General features: G+C 35.4%; 1 pseudogene across 1 annotated transcript; it reads right to left on the minus strand.

Annotated features, from left to right (window-relative positions):
* Positions 1–7526: 7526 nt before the first annotated feature.
* On the minus strand, positions 7527–15577 carry LOC110578823 (annotated as a pseudogene). Its single transcript, XR_002480199.1, has 2 exons — positions 15398–15577; positions 7527–8131 (listed from the first exon to the last, which is right to left on the minus strand). The product of XR_002480199.1 is annotated as a heterogeneous nuclear ribonucleoprotein A3-like (transcript).
* Between the last annotated feature and the right edge of the window lie 263 nt (positions 15578–15840).

Genomic DNA, 15840 nt, shown 5'->3' on the forward strand with positions numbered 1-15840 from the left:
AATGTTTCTCCGTCCCCTCACTTTCAGTCTGCAGGTGTCTTTAGGTCTAAAATGAGTCTCTTGTAGTCAGCATAAAGATGGGTCTTATTTTTTTTATCCATTCTGACACCCTATGTCTTTTAGTTGGAGTGTTTAGTACATTTACATTCAAAGTAATTATTGATAGACATATTTATTGCCATTTTATTACTTGTTTTGTCATTGTTTCTGGATATTTTCTCTGATCCTTTCTTGTCTTTGTCACTTTTGGTCTCTCCTTTGCACTGAAAGAGTTCCCTTTAATATTTTTTGCAGGGCTTGTTTAGTGGTCATGAATTCCTTTCGTTTTTGTGATTCTGGGAAACTCTTTATCTCTCCTTCCACTCTGAATGATAGCCTTGCTGGATAGAGTATTCTTGACTTCAGATTTTTCCTGTTCAGCACTTTGAATATATCATGTCACTTCCTTCTTGCTTGCCAAATTTCTGTTGAGAAATCTCCAGCTAACCTTATGGGTTTTCCTTTGTAAGTTAAGGACTTCTTTTGTCTTGTTGATTTTAAGATTTTTTCTCTATCCCGGTATTTTGCAAATTTAATTTTATTTTGCAAATTTAATATGTCTTGGTGTTGGCCTGCTTTTTTTGATTTTGGTAGCAATTATCTGTGCTTCCTAGATCTGGATGTCTGTTTTCTTCCCTAGATTAGGGAAATTTTCTGCTATTATTTTTTGAAATAAATTTTCTGACCCCTTTTCTCTCTTCTTCTGGGACCCCTATTATATGAATGTTATTATGTTTGATGGAGTCATTGAGTTTTCTAGTCTTTTCTCATGTTGCATAATTATTCTTTCTCTCTTTTGTTCAGGTTCTTTATTTTCCATTATTTTGTCTTCTAGGTCACTACTTTATTTCTCTTCTTCCAGCTTGCTGTTCATTGCATCAAGCCTGTTTCTGATCTCATTTATTGCATTCTTCATCTCTGACTGATTCTTTTTTAACTCTTATCTCTTTGTAAGGGTCTCACTGATGTCTTTTATTCTTTTCTTGAGCCTGGTGAGTATCCTTATGATTGTTGCTTTAAATTCTCTATCAGGCATGTGTTACTTATATCTGTTTTGCTTAGATCTCTGGCTGTGGCCTTATCTTGTTCTTTCATTTGGGATAAATTCCTCTGTCTTGGCATTTTGTCTGAGTTTCTGCATGTCTCCTGCCCCTGAAAGTAATGGCCTTGTGAAGAAGAGGTCATATAGTGCCCAGGGCCTGGCCCTTCAAGGAATGTCTCTGTGTGTGCTGTGGGCACTCTGCTATTGTGTTTTTGCTGTTCTATCCTTCAGGCCAGGGACAAAATGCTGCCCACAGCAGGCAAGGAAAGCCTCCACAGATGACTGGCCTGAAGGTGGTAAGTGTTAACTAGGTGTGCTCTGGTCTGCTTGTGAAATGAGACCTGACACGAACTCCACCAGAATTGGGGCCCTATGGAACTCTGGTCCAGAGACATGGTATGGGCAGGGGTTTGTGCTGGTCTACTGGGAGAGGGGGCCACTGCATTGGGACTAAGGCAAGCTTGACTGAGAAGTAACAACAGTAGTCAGTTAAGAAAGAAGGCAAATTATTTCAAGTGGTTTTCCTTGGCTTCTGATGAGTTGAAAATATTATTGATATTTCTCAATCATTTCTGTTATTCAAAGATTAAATACCAAGTTTGAAGTGATAAAGTATTAGCCCTATGAATAGTTTGCATGGAATAGCTACAGGTGAGAATATTTTCAAATAAGTTATGAAATGCTAATACAATACAACCTGAAAATGATATCTTCTAAAAAATGTGTTACAACTGATAGTGGTAAAAATACCTGTGAAGCAGGAAAGTTTTGGTTGAACAAATTAACAAAGCTTTTGAAGACAAAAGCTGTTTAAAGTCTTTGGTTATTCCGTAGTACTTCACAGGAAATATTTCAGTCTACCATTTGTTACTGAACCGGTAGTGTTAACAGTGGACTTCATTCACTCTTGTGACTTAACCACTATGAGTTCTGTGAATTTTTGTCAGAAATAGAAGTGAAATATCCTAGCTTGCTCTTCTGCATAACAGTTCAATGATTTAGCAGTGGTAATGTTTTATTGTGGTTTTTTTGAGCTCAAGGCCAAGATTGAAATTTTTCTGAAAGAGAAGAATCTCTTTGGATTACTATTATCAAGCACTGAATAGCTTTGCAAATTGGCTTTTGCTGCAACTTATAAATTTTATTAGTGAGTTCAACCTAAAATTACAAGGAAAACAGTGCTTACATGAGTAACTTGTACTAAGGCAAAGTCATCTTGGTTTTTGTTGTTTGAATCACAAGTAATGTCAAGCTACTTTATATACTTTCTGTACTGTTGAAAGTTAAAACAAGAAATGAGATCTTCATTCCTACACAAATTTGTAGCAGGTATTTTTCCCAGCAGCATTTTTTGGCCTATGATGCAAATGTATAAAGATAAATATACTCAATTAAAACCATATAATTAGAATGATGATCAACATCAGTATTTGGTAGCACCTATCTTTGTGAAAGACATTTTCAAAGATAAAAAAATCTATAAAATATCATTAGAGATCAACATTAACAGGTGCACATTACAATTATTTTTTAAAATTTATTTTTTATATTGAGTTATAAAGTACACATCATAAAATTCATCATTTTAAAGTGTACAATTTTGTAGTTTTTAGTATTTTCACAAAGTTGTACAATTACTATCTAATTCTACCACATTTACTTCCATACCAAAAAGCCCTGATACCCATTAGTAGTCACTAATTTCCCCCTTCTCCCCATTCCTTGCAACCACTACTTACTTTTTGTCTCTATGGATTTGCTTATGCTGAACATTTCATATAAATGAAATCATATAAATGGCCATTTGTATCTGGCTTCTTTCACTTAGCATAATGTTTTCAAGATTTATCCAGTGGTATCCAGTTTCATTACTTACGTTCCTTTTCCTGGTTGAGTAACATTCCATTGTATGTGTATACCACATTTGTCCAGTCATTAGTTGATGGATATTTGGGTTGGTTACATGTCTTTTGCTATTGTGAATAGTACTCCTAGGAGCATTCATGCACAAGATTTTGTTTGAGTACCTATTTTCAATATTTTTTTGGTATATACTTCATAGTGGAATTTCTGGGTGTTGTGGGTTAAATTTTATTTTCCCAAAAGATATGTTGTAGTCCTAACCTTTGGTACCTGTGACATGACCTTATTTCAAAATAGGGTCTTTGCAGATATAATCAAATGAAGATGAGGTCATACTAGATTAAGGTGAACTCTAATCAAGTGATGGATCTCCTTATAAGAAGAGGGAGATTTGGACAGAGAGACAGACATACACAGAGAGGAGGCAGCTACGTGAAGACAGAAACACAAATTGAAGTGATACAACTCTAAGCCAAGGAAGGCAGGGATTGCTGACAACCACCAGAAGCTAGAAGAGACAAGGAAGGATTCTTTCCTAGCATTTTCAGAGGGAGCATGGTCTGAAATCACACTTTGATTTTGAATTTCTAAACTTCATAAATGTAAAACAATAAATTTCTGTAAGTCATCCAGTTTATGGTAATTGTTATGGAAGACCTAGGAAACTAATACACTGGGTCATGTGATAATTCTATGTTTAACTTTTTTAGAAATGTCAAACTGATTCAATAGCAGGTGTACCATTTTACAATCCCATCAGCAATGTTTGAGGGCTCCAGTTTTTCCACATCCTCACCAACAAATGTTTTCTTTCTTAAAGTCTTTGGTTATTCAGTAGTACTTCACAGGAAATATATATTTTTTTTATTATAGCCATTTTAGTGGGTGTGAAGTGCTAGCTCATGGTGGTTTTGATTTGCATTTCCTTAATGAGCAATGATGTTCAGCATCTTCATTCCCTTGCATGTTGATATTCAGTTGTCCCAGCACCATATGCTGAAAAGAGTATTCTTTCTCCATTGAATGACCTTGGTAGCTCTATCTAAAGCCAATTGACTATACATGTATGTGTTTACTTCCAGAATCTCAACTTTATTCCTTTGATATATATATATATCTTTATGCCAGTATCACACTGTCTTGATTACTATTGCTTTGTAGTAGAATTTGAAATCAGAAAGTGTGAATCTCCCAACTTTGCTCTTATTTGTCAGGAGTGTTTTGCCTATTCTGGGTCCTTTGTAATTCCATATGAATTTTAGGATCAGCTGTATAGTTCTGTAAAAGAAAAGGCAGTTTGAATTTTGAAAGGGATTGTGTTGAATCTCTGGATCAATTTGGGGACTACTGGTATTTTAACAATATTAAATGCTCCAATCATTGAACACAGGATGTTTATCTACCACTTATTTATGTCTTTAATTTCTTTCAGTGATATTTTGTAATTTTCAGTGTAAATTCTTATACTTCTTATGTTAAATTATACCTAAATATTTGGTTTTTATTTGATGTTTTTGTAAATGAATTTGTTTTCTTCATTTTCAGACTGTTCATTGACAGGGTATAGCTGATTTTTGTGTATTGATCTTACATCCTGAAATTTTGCTAACCTTACTTATTAGTTCTAATAGATTTTTTCTTTTTTATTTATAAAGGTAAAATTGTTATATAACATTATGTTTCAGGTGTACATTATAGTTTGACATCTGTATACACTACAAAGTCATCACCACTAAAAATCTAGTTATCATCCATCACTATACAGTTGACCCCCTTTATTCATTTCACCCACTCTCCACACCTCTTCCACTTTGGTAACCCACATTCTAGTCTCTGTATCTATGAGTTTATTTTTGTTTTATTTTGTTTCATTTTTTTTTTTGGTGTGTTTTTTTTTTCACTCTTTTTTATGAGTGAAATCATGTTGTCTTTCTCCATCTGACTTATTTCACTTAGCACAATAACTTTAAGGTTCATCCATGTTGCCACAAATGATTTTGTTCCTTTTTTTATGGCTGAGAAGTATTCCATTCTATATTCCACATTTTCTTTTTTTTTTCTTTAAAGATTTTATTTATTCATTTGAGAGAGCAAGCGAGAGAAGGGGAGAGCAGAAGCAGGGCAAGGAACAGACGGAGGAGAAGCAGACTCCCTGCTGATCAGGGAGCCCAATGTGGGGTTTGATCCCAGGACCCTCCCTGGGATCATGATCTGAGCTGAAGGCAGACACTTAACCAACTGAGCCACCAGGCACTCCTATACTCCACATTTTCTTTCTCCATTCATTTATTGATGGGCATTTAGGTTGTTTCCATTTCTTGGCTATTGCAAATAATGCTACAATTTGAATGTAGGGGTGCATATATCTTTTTGAATCAGCATTTTTTATTCTTTGGATAAATCCCCAGAAGTGGAAGGTCTAGATCATATGGTAGTTCTAACCTTAGTTTTTTTGAGGCATCTACATACTGTTTTTCATAGTGTCTATACCAATTTACATTCCCATCAACCATTACAATGGTTCCCTTTTCTCCTCATCCTCTCCAACCTTTATTATTTCTTTTCCTTTTGATAATAGCCATTCTAACTGGTGTGAGGTGATAGCTCATTGTGGTTTTGATTTGCATTTCCCTAATAATTAGTGTTGAAGATCTTGTCGTGTGTCTGTTAACTATCTGTATGTCTTCTCTGGAAAAATGTCTGTTTAGCTCCTCTGCCCATTTTTCAATCAGTTTTTGTTGTTGTTGTTGTTGTTGAGTTGTATGAGTTCTTTATATATTTTTGATATTAAGCCCTTGTCAGATATATGATTTGGAAAAATAACCTCCCATTCAGTAGTTTGTCTTTTGGTTTTGATAATGATCTCTTTTGTGTACAGAAGTTTTTTGGTTTGATGTAATTCCGTTTGTTTATTTTTGCTTGTTTCCCTGGCCTTTGGAATCAGATTCACAAAAATGTCACTAAGAACAATGTCAAGGAGCTTACTGCCTATGTTTTCTTCTAGGAATTTTATGGTTTCAGGTCTTATATTCAAGTCTTTAATCCATTTTGAGTTAATTTTAATGTATGATGTAAGATAGTTTAGTTTCATTCTTTTGCATGTTGCTGTCCAGTTTTCCCAACACCATTTATTGGAGAGACTGTCCATTCTCCATTGTATGTTCTTGGCTCCTTGGTGGTAAGTTAACTGTCCATAAAAGTGTTGGCTTGATTCTGAGCTCTCTATTCTGTTCCATTGATTTGTGTATCTGTTTTTATGCCAATACCATACTGTTTTGATTACTATGGCTTTGTAGTATAGTTTAAAATCAAGAAGTGCAATAACTTCTGCTTTGTTCTTCTTTCTCAAGATTGCTTTGGTTATTTGTGGTTCCATACAAACTTTATAATTATTAGCTCTAATTCTATGAAAAATGCCATTGGAATTTTGATAGAGATTGCTTTAAAACTGGCCTGCTTTGGGTAGTATGGACATTTTAACAATATTAATTTTTCTATTCCATGAGCATAGCATATCTTCCCATTTACTCATGTTTTCTTCAATTTTTTCACTACTGTCTTATAGTTTTTAGTGTATAAGTCTTTTATATCATTGGTTAAATTAATTCCTGGGTATTTTATTCTTTTTGATTTCTTAATTTCTCTTTCTGATAATTCATAGATACTAGTGGAAGATTTCGTGGGAAGTTTTGTGATTACTAACTAAATCTCTTTGCTTGTTATATGGGTATTCAGGTTTTTAATTTCTTCTTTTTTTTGGAATTTTGAGATTTTTTCATTTGAAGGTAAACCTTAATGCTATTAAATTCACAAATATGCTAATTTAAATACCCAATTCTATTTATCTAAAACACACATTGCAAACATACAAATATCTATTCTCTCCACATGTCAGAGCCTATTCATTTCATGGTTTGGAAATGTGGAGAATAGATTCCCCTTAAACTGCAAGTCAGCAGGTGTTTCTTTACAGTTAACTTTAGCAAAATTCATACAAAATAGTAATTAACAATGATCTTCTTTACTTGTTAACTCACAAGGAAACACCTTCAAAACTGCATTTTGTTAAAGTTTCTGTACTAAAATGTAAAAAAACTGAACTACACAAATATTGAAAAGTTAAAAATTCCTTAATTTTTTATTCCTGGTACTACTACCACAATTTACAGGGCAATATACCTGATGTAATGAAAAGAAAAAGAAAAAGACAAAGCTACAACAGATAAAAGACCTCAGGAATGTACATCTAATTGACACTACATTGCATTAATCAATAGCTGCACTTTCTGCAAACTGTGGCTATGACAGTCCTGAACAAGAAGGGTTTCCTGTTTAAGCTGCAGTAACTTTTCTCACTATGGATCATTGTTCCTTCTGTGGCAGATTTTTTTTTTTTTTAAAGATTTATTTATTTGACAGAGATAGCGAGAGAAGGAACACAAGCAGGGGGAGTGGGAGAGGGAGAAGCAGGCTTCCCGTGGAGCAGGGAGCCCGACGCGGGGCTCGATCCCAGGACCCTGGGATCACGACCTGAGCCGAAGGCAGACGCTTAACGACTGAGCCACCCAGGCGCCCCCCTTCTGTGGCAGATTTTTACAGTTCCTCTAATGCATTTGGGACAACTGTTCAAAGTAACCTGCAACTTTCCTGACAACTCCTCACTCTCTCTCCTGCTAAGAACTGTAGCTCTTTTCTTCTGAATTTTTTTTAGAACCTTCTGCTGCTATATCCACCACTTCCACCACCAGATCCATAACCACCAGCATAGGGACTGCCCGAGCTTCTTCCACCAAAACTGCCCCCCTTCATGGGTCCATAATTTGATTGCTGTTGTCCACTATAATTTCCAAAATCATTATAGTTCCCACCACCACCATAGTTACCACCTCCAAAATTTCCTCCTTCATTGTGACCATCATATCCTCCCCCACCACCTCCATATCCGCCTTCTTGGTTTCCATATCCTGGTCCACCACCACCATAGCCTTCTCTACTACTATAACCGGGACCACCACTATAGTTGCCACTATCACCTCCAAATCCATTTTATCCACCATCACCTCCTCCATAACTACCTCTGCTGCCACCACCTCCGCCACCATAGCCTCCTCTTCCACCGAAGTTTCCACCACAGCCAAAGTTACCACCACCTCCAAAGTTTCCTCCACGACCCATGAAGTTGCCAGACTACTTTGAAAAGTATGGCAAGATTGAAACCATAGAAGTTATGGAAGACAGGCAGAGTGGAAAAAAGAGAGGATTTGCTTTTGTAACTTTTGATGATCATGATACAGTTGATAAAATTGTTGTTCAGAAATACCACACTATTAATGGGCATAATTGTGAAGTGAAAAAAGCCCTTTCTAAACAAGAAATGCAGTCTGCTGGATCACAAAGAGGTCATGGAGGTGAATCTGGCAACTTAATTTCTTCCTGAGTTAGTTTTGGTAGTTTGTGTCTTTCTAGGAATTTTTCCATTTTATTTATCTAATTTGTTGACACTCATTATATTCCCCAATACTCCTTTATATATGTATGTGTTTAGTAGGAATGTTTCCCCTTTTATTCATAATTTTAGTAATTTGAGTCTTCTCTCTTTTTTTTCCTTTGTTAAAGATCTGTCAAAATTATTGATCTTTTCATAGAACCAACTTTTGGTTTCATTGATTTTCTCTATTATTTTTCTATTCTCTATTTCATTATTTTAGTTATAATTTTTATTATTAGATTATTGACTTGAAATTAAAAAAAATAGGCATGTACAGCTATAAAGTTACTCCTGAACACTGCTATTGCTAAATTCTATAGATTTTGGCATGCTGTATATTCATTTTCTTTTCATTTCAAACTATATTTAAAATTCCCTTGATTTCTTCCTTGATCCATTGGTTAAAAATGGACTGTTTAGTTTCCACATATTGTAAATTTCTCAAATTTTCTTCTCTGGATTTTTCCTTTCAAACTATTATTGGAGAGTATGCTTTGTTTGATTTCAATATTTTAAAATTTATTTATTGAGACTTGTTATATGGCCTAACATGTTATCTATAATGGAGAATGTTCCATGTGAATTGGAGAATGTGTATTCTGCTGTTCTGTAGATGCTTGTTAGGTCTAGTTGGTTTATATTGTTCAACCTGTGATTTCTTTGCTGATTTTTTGTATATTTGTTCTATCCATGTTTGAAAGTGGGATATTGAGGTCTCCAGCCATTGTTGAATTGTCTATTTCTTCTTTCAATTCTGACAGTTTTATTTCATATAATTTGGGATGGTTATTGGGTGCATATATATTTATAATTGCTCTATCTTCTTGATGGATTCATGCTTTTATCATTATGTCTTTCTTTGACTCTACTAACAATACTTGTCCTAAAGTCTAATTTGTCTAATATTAGTGTAGACTCTCTAGTTCTCTTTTGCCGACAATTTGCATTGTGCATATTCTTCCATCGTTTTACTTTCAGCATATTTTTGTCTTTGAAATTAAAGTGTCATGTAGTCAGTATATAGTTAGATCATGATTTATTTATTTATTTATTTATTTATTTAATTGTTTTCAGAGAGGGAGAGGGAGGGCGGAGAGGCAGAAGGAGAGGGAAAGAGAGAATATTAAGCAGGCTCCATGCCCAGTGTGAAACTCAACTTGGGGCTCAATCTCATAACCCTGAGATCATTACCTGAGCTGAAATCAAGAGTCAGACACTTAACTGACTAAACCACCCGGGTGCACCTAGATCATGTTTTTAAAATCAAGTCTGCCAATTTCTGACTTTTAAATGGAGAGCTTTATCCATTTACTATAATTATTGTTAAAGTTAAAATTTATACTTTCCATTTTGCTACTTGTTTTTTATATTTCTTTTCCCCCCTCAGTTCCTTCATTAATGCTGTCTTTTGTGTAAAATAGATATTTTCTAACATATTTCAATTCCCTTGTAATTTTTTTGATATATACTTTTAATTTTTTTTAATTTGAATGTACTTGACACACAATGTTACATTAGTTTTAGGTGTGCAGTATAATGATTCAACATCTCTACATGTTATGGTGTGCTCACCACAAATATAGCTACCATCTGTTACCATTCATTGCTGTTACAATATCAATGACTATATTCCTTATGATGTACCTTTTATTACCATGACTTATTCATTCTATAACTGGAAGCCTGTATCTCTCACACCCCTTCCATTTTGCTTATCCTCGCCTTCCCTCTGGCAACCATCAGTTTGTTCTCTTTATTTATAGGTCTGATTCAGCTTTCTGTTTATTTATTTGCTTTGTTTTTTAGATTCCACATATGAGTGAAATTATATGGTATTTGTCTTTCTCAGTCTGACTTACTTCCTTTGCATAATGCCTCTAGGTCCACTCATGTTGTCTCATATGGCACAATCTTAGTTTTTTTTTAAGGCTGTGTAGTATTCCATGTATGCACACACATATGCACGTACACAAACACACACACCACATTCTCCTTATCCATTCATTTATTGATGAACACTTAGGTTGCTTCTCTATCTTGGTAATTGTAAATAATGTTGCAATAAACATAGGGATGTATATACCTTTTTGGATTAGTATTTTCATTTTCTTTGGGTAAATATCCAATAGTGGAATTATTGCATTAATTATTTCTATTTTATTTTTTTGAGGAAACTCCATACTGTTTTCCACAGTGGCTGTACCAATTTACATTCCCACCAACAGTGTACAAGGGTTCCTTTTTCTCCACATTCTTGCCAAAACTTGTTATTTCTTTTTTATTTTAGCTATTCTACCAGGCATAAGGTGATATTTTTTTGTGGACAAATTCAAGTGAGATCAAATAAATGCAAGCATTTTTAGTGGAGTCTTCCAGGGAACCACCAGACAGGTCAAATATTACTTCTTTGAGAAGGAATTTTGTTCTACTCCCTCTGTAACTGGGAATGTGAGCTGCGATTTTTTTCAAAACTAACTGGGCTGGGGTATGGGACTAGTGCAAGTTAAAACAAAGTTCAATTTCTTACTGAGATTTAGCTGTTTTTCTTGATTAGATGCTTCCTGGATTGCTACAAGCCTTTTGTTAATTTCCAGAGTTCTGAAAAACTTAATTTTGACAGGATTTGGGGCCATTTTTTGGTTGCTTTTATGGAGGGCCAAACTTTTGGAGGTACTTACACTGCCAGTTTTATTGATGTCACTCTGCAATCGGTTTTGATCTTAGAGAACACTAACTTTGACATCCAATTAAGTGAAGTATTATCTCCCCACCCCAAATTCCGTTATTCATATTCATATCCGTATTGTGGACCAGTACTACAAAAAAATTGTACTCAGTTATCATGGTTATATTTTGAATTTCTTCATAACATAATAAAAAATTAAAAAATGAATTTCTTCAAAAAATTTGTGGAAATATGTTTTTTTTCTTGCTATATAAGGAGCTGTACAATATTCTCATTTTTTCCCTCTTGGTCCAAAGCTTAAAATATTTACTATCTGGCCCTTTAAGGAAAGAGTTTGCTGACCTCTGGTCTAATCCAAGGTCCAGAGATTTCCTTCTGTGTTTCTTCTAGAAGTTTTATAGTTTTAGGTTTCCCAATTAGATCTATGATCCATTTTGAGTTAATTTTTTTATTGTTAGATATGGATCCACATTCGTTTTTTCTATATGGATATGCAGTTATTCCATCACACTTTGTTGAAATAGCTGCTTTTCTCCACTACATTGTCTTTGCATCTTTGTCAAAAATCAGTTATCTATGTGTGGGTTTATTTCTGGGACTGTATTCTTTTCCTTCTATCTATTTGTTTTATATTTATGGCAGTACAATGCTGTTTTGATTACTACAGATTCATAATCATTCTTGAAATAGGTAGTATAAGTTCTTCAACTTTATTATCACTTTTTTTCCCCAGAACTGTTTGGCTATTCTAGGTCTAGGATTTTTTTTTTTTTAGGTCTTTAACATTTTTATATGCAATTTAGAATTAGTTTGTCAATTTCAACAAGAAAGTCTTGCTGAGATTTTTATTGGGATTGTGTTGAATATATAGATCAATTTGAGGAGAGTTTACATCTTAACAATATTGAGTCTTTGGACCTATGAACAAGGCATATCTCTTCATCTGTTTAGGTCTTCTTTGATTCAGCAGTATATTATTTCTAACTCCAGGGTCTTGGAAATTAAGGACTACACATACTACAGTACTAAACATAAACATGGGAGCTCTGATTTTTGATCCAGGTTGCCTGGTTTTAAGTTTCGACTTCACTATTTGCCAGCTGTGTGATCTTGAGAAACTCCTTGACTTCTTTGCTTCAGTTTACCATTTATAAAATGGGGAAGTGATAGTACTTATTCACAGGATTAATATGAGTTAATATATATAAATTGCTTAGGATACTTCCTGGCACAGAGTAATTACTATGTAAAGATCAGCTTTTGTATGCTGTGATAAGGAATTCATATATACATTATTTGATTAATACCATTAATACTGAGGGATGCTATGCCTAAAACTTCTTATTGTACATGGGCAAATAGAAATTAAAGATATAGCAAGTGGCAATAACTCCAAAAACATTTTTCTTGAACCACAATCTTTATTTTTTCAAATTTTATTTAAATTCTAGTTAATTAACATAGTAGAATTCAGTGGTTCAGTAGTAGAATTCAGTGGTTCATCACTTACATACAACACCCAGTGCTCATCATAACAAGTGCCTTCCTTAATACCTATCACCCAGGGACGCCTGGGTGACTCAGTCAGTTTAGCGGCTGCCTTCGGCTCAGGCAATGATCCCACGGTCCTGGGATCGAGCCCCGCGTCAGACTCCTTGCTCAGTGGGGACCCTGCTTCTCCCTCTGCCTCTGCCTACTGCTCTGCCTATCTGTGCTCTCTATGTCTCTGTCAAATAAATAAATAAAATCTTTTTTTAAAAAAAGATGTGATCTTAAAAAATAAATACCTATCACCCATCCAGCCCATCCCCCACCTCCCTCCTTCCCTCCATCAACCCTCAGTTTGTTTCTTATGGTTTGCTTCCCTCTCTCTCTTTTATTTTCCTTCCCATTTGTTCATTTGTTTTGTTTTTATAATTACACATACGAGTGAAATAATATGATATTTGTTTTTCTCTGACTGACTTATTTCACTTAGCATAATACCCTCTAGCTCCATCCACATCACTGCAAATGGCAAGATTTCATTTTTTTTGATGGCTGAGTAGTATTCCATTGTATATATACACCACATCTTCTTTATCCATTCATCAGTTGATGGACATTTGGGCTCTTTCCATAATTTGGCTATTGTTGATAATGCTGCTATAAATATTGGGGTGCATGTACCCCTTCAAATCTGTATTTTTGTATCCTTTGGGTAAATACCTAGTAGTGCAATTGCTGGATTGTAATGTAGTTCTATTTTTACCTTTTTGAGGAATCTCCATACTTTTTTTCCAGAGTGGCTGCTCCAGTTTGCATTCCCACCAACAGTGCAAGAGGGTTCCCCTTTCTCTGCATCTTCACCAACACCTGTTGTTTCCTGTGTTGTTAATTTTAGTCATTCTGACAGGTGTAAGGAGGTATCTCATCATGGTTTTGATTTTTATTTCCCTGATGATGAGTGATGTTGAGCATCTTTTCATGTGTCTGTTGGCCATCTGGATGTCTTCTTTGGAGAAGTGTCTTTTCAAGTCTTCTGCCCATTTCTTAACTGGATTCTTTGTTTTTTGGGTGTTGAGTTTGGTAAGTTCTTTATAACTAAAAGCTTTATTTGCTGTTCCTTTTCTAGCTCCTTTAGGTGTGGGGTTAGGTTGTGTATTTGAGACTTTTCTTGCTTCTTGAGGTAGGCCTGTATTGCAATATATTTCCCTCTTAGGACTGCCTTTGCTGCACAAAAATGGGATGATTGTTAAATGAAATTAAATGATATTGCATATGTAACGTCCTTAGCATACACCTGGTATATTGCTTTTGTGATTAAATAAAAACTGGGAAAAAACTTGAAAATATAAGGTATAGTAAAGGCAGGTGGTAGATATGTTATCCATGGATAACAAACAGGGACAAAGAATTATAAGACATACTCTTTTCTCTAAAAATGGTAGTTTTGTTTTAAGATTGATTTATTTATTTGACAGAATGAGAGAGCAGGAGAGCACAAGCAGTGGGAGCGGCAGAGGGAGAGGGAGAGGGAGAAGCAGGCCCCCTGCCGAGCAGGGAGCCCGAAGCAGGGCTTGACCCCAGGACCCTGAGACCACGACCGGAGCTGAAGTCAATCGCCTAACCAACTGAGCCAGCCACCCAGGCACCCTAAAAATGGTAGTTTTTATAAGACTTTTTATATGGTAGCTGAATCTAGTATGTGTAATTGCCAAAATATATCTTGAATCTGTTTACATTTCTCCATCTATGCTGCCATTTTCTTAGACCACTGTCATTTCTTGCATAAACGACAACATCATTTCTTGCATAAACAACAACAATCCAACAGGTGTTTTTTTTGTCTTACCTCTTTCCAATTGATTTCCCCATACTAATGAGAGCAAATGACTTTTAGAAATGTAAATAGGTTTATGTTCATTCTCAGCTTAAAACACTTGACTGGTTTCCCATTGTATTTATAAATAAAATCAAAACTTTGTGTCATGGACTACAGGTCTTACATGTTCTACCCTACGATACTTACCTTTCTAATTTCAGTGTTCTTTTTCCTTATTATACTCTATCCACAATGGTCTCCTCTCAGGTCTTTAGGTGTCATACTCTTTTATGCTTTAGCACTTTTGTTCAGGTCATCTGCTTGTGATGAGGGATAGAAGCAGAAAAATGTTCATCTTTAGCCCAGAAGGCTGACCTGTAGCCTGCATAGTTTCAATAAGGATCAAATGCATGCTGGTTGCTATGTTCTTAAAGGGTCTCATGACTGCCTGTATACCTCACTGATAGTTAATATCAGGCTGAATGATAAGCACCAGAGAAATCTTGCAAAAGTTGTTTTATGAGTAGAAATTCAAAGAAAACATTTATTATTTATTACTCCCTGCACAATCCCCTCCCCCTTGAGCACTAAGCATATAACCAGCTTCATACAGCAAAAGTGTAGCTCTTTCTGCCCATGGGTCCTGTTCCCGTGCTACTTAAATAAACTTACTAAATTGCACCATAAAATGTCTCAAGATTTCTTTCTTGACCATTGTGCTCAACCATCCCACAACATTTTTAGTGGCCCAGAGAGGGACAATGGAGTGAATCCAAGAGTGTCAGTGCAACTTGCTAAGTCTTCTTTACTGCCGGTCTTTGTTTCTTACCTGTTCTTTCTCTTTTTTGGGGGAGATGTTCTGAATAGTACAACCCTTCAAAATATGTCTTGCCCGAGTGCTCAGGAAATAATTTCTTTCTTGTGGCTACACTATGGAGAGGGACAAACACCTGCCATCCAGCTGGACACCAGTACCTTGGCTGTAATGGTGTTGGGCTCAGAAATCAGGCTCTCCCTCTTTTTACTTGTTCTTTTAATATTTGTATTCTTCTCAGGTACTGGATGAACATACATGTCATTAGGACAGTCGCCGATCTTAAAACTCCCATGTAAGCCTTCCTCCTGAAAAACCCAGTGTGATCTCTTGCTGAGCATGAAATCTAAGATATGTCTGACTGCATGCTTCCCAAAAGGGACCAGCTGGAGCTGTTACTCAATTGGGGTACTCATCCAACTGGAGACCACTCTCTTGAGACTGGATAATGGATAAAGCTCACAAGAAAGTTGCCTGGATTAGATAGGAGTTCCATACTTTCATTTTTTTTTCATGTCTCTCATTTGTCTTTATGCCTGGGCTCTTTGGTGTTCTCAGTCCTGCTTTCAGATTGAAAGGGCATCTAACTTAGAATGTGATACTT

The sequence above is a fragment of the Neomonachus schauinslandi genome, chromosome 4 (genome assembly GCF_002201575.2).
Source record: "Neomonachus schauinslandi chromosome 4, ASM220157v2, whole genome shotgun sequence".
Taxonomy (NCBI): Eukaryota; Metazoa; Chordata; class Mammalia; order Carnivora; family Phocidae; genus Neomonachus; species Neomonachus schauinslandi.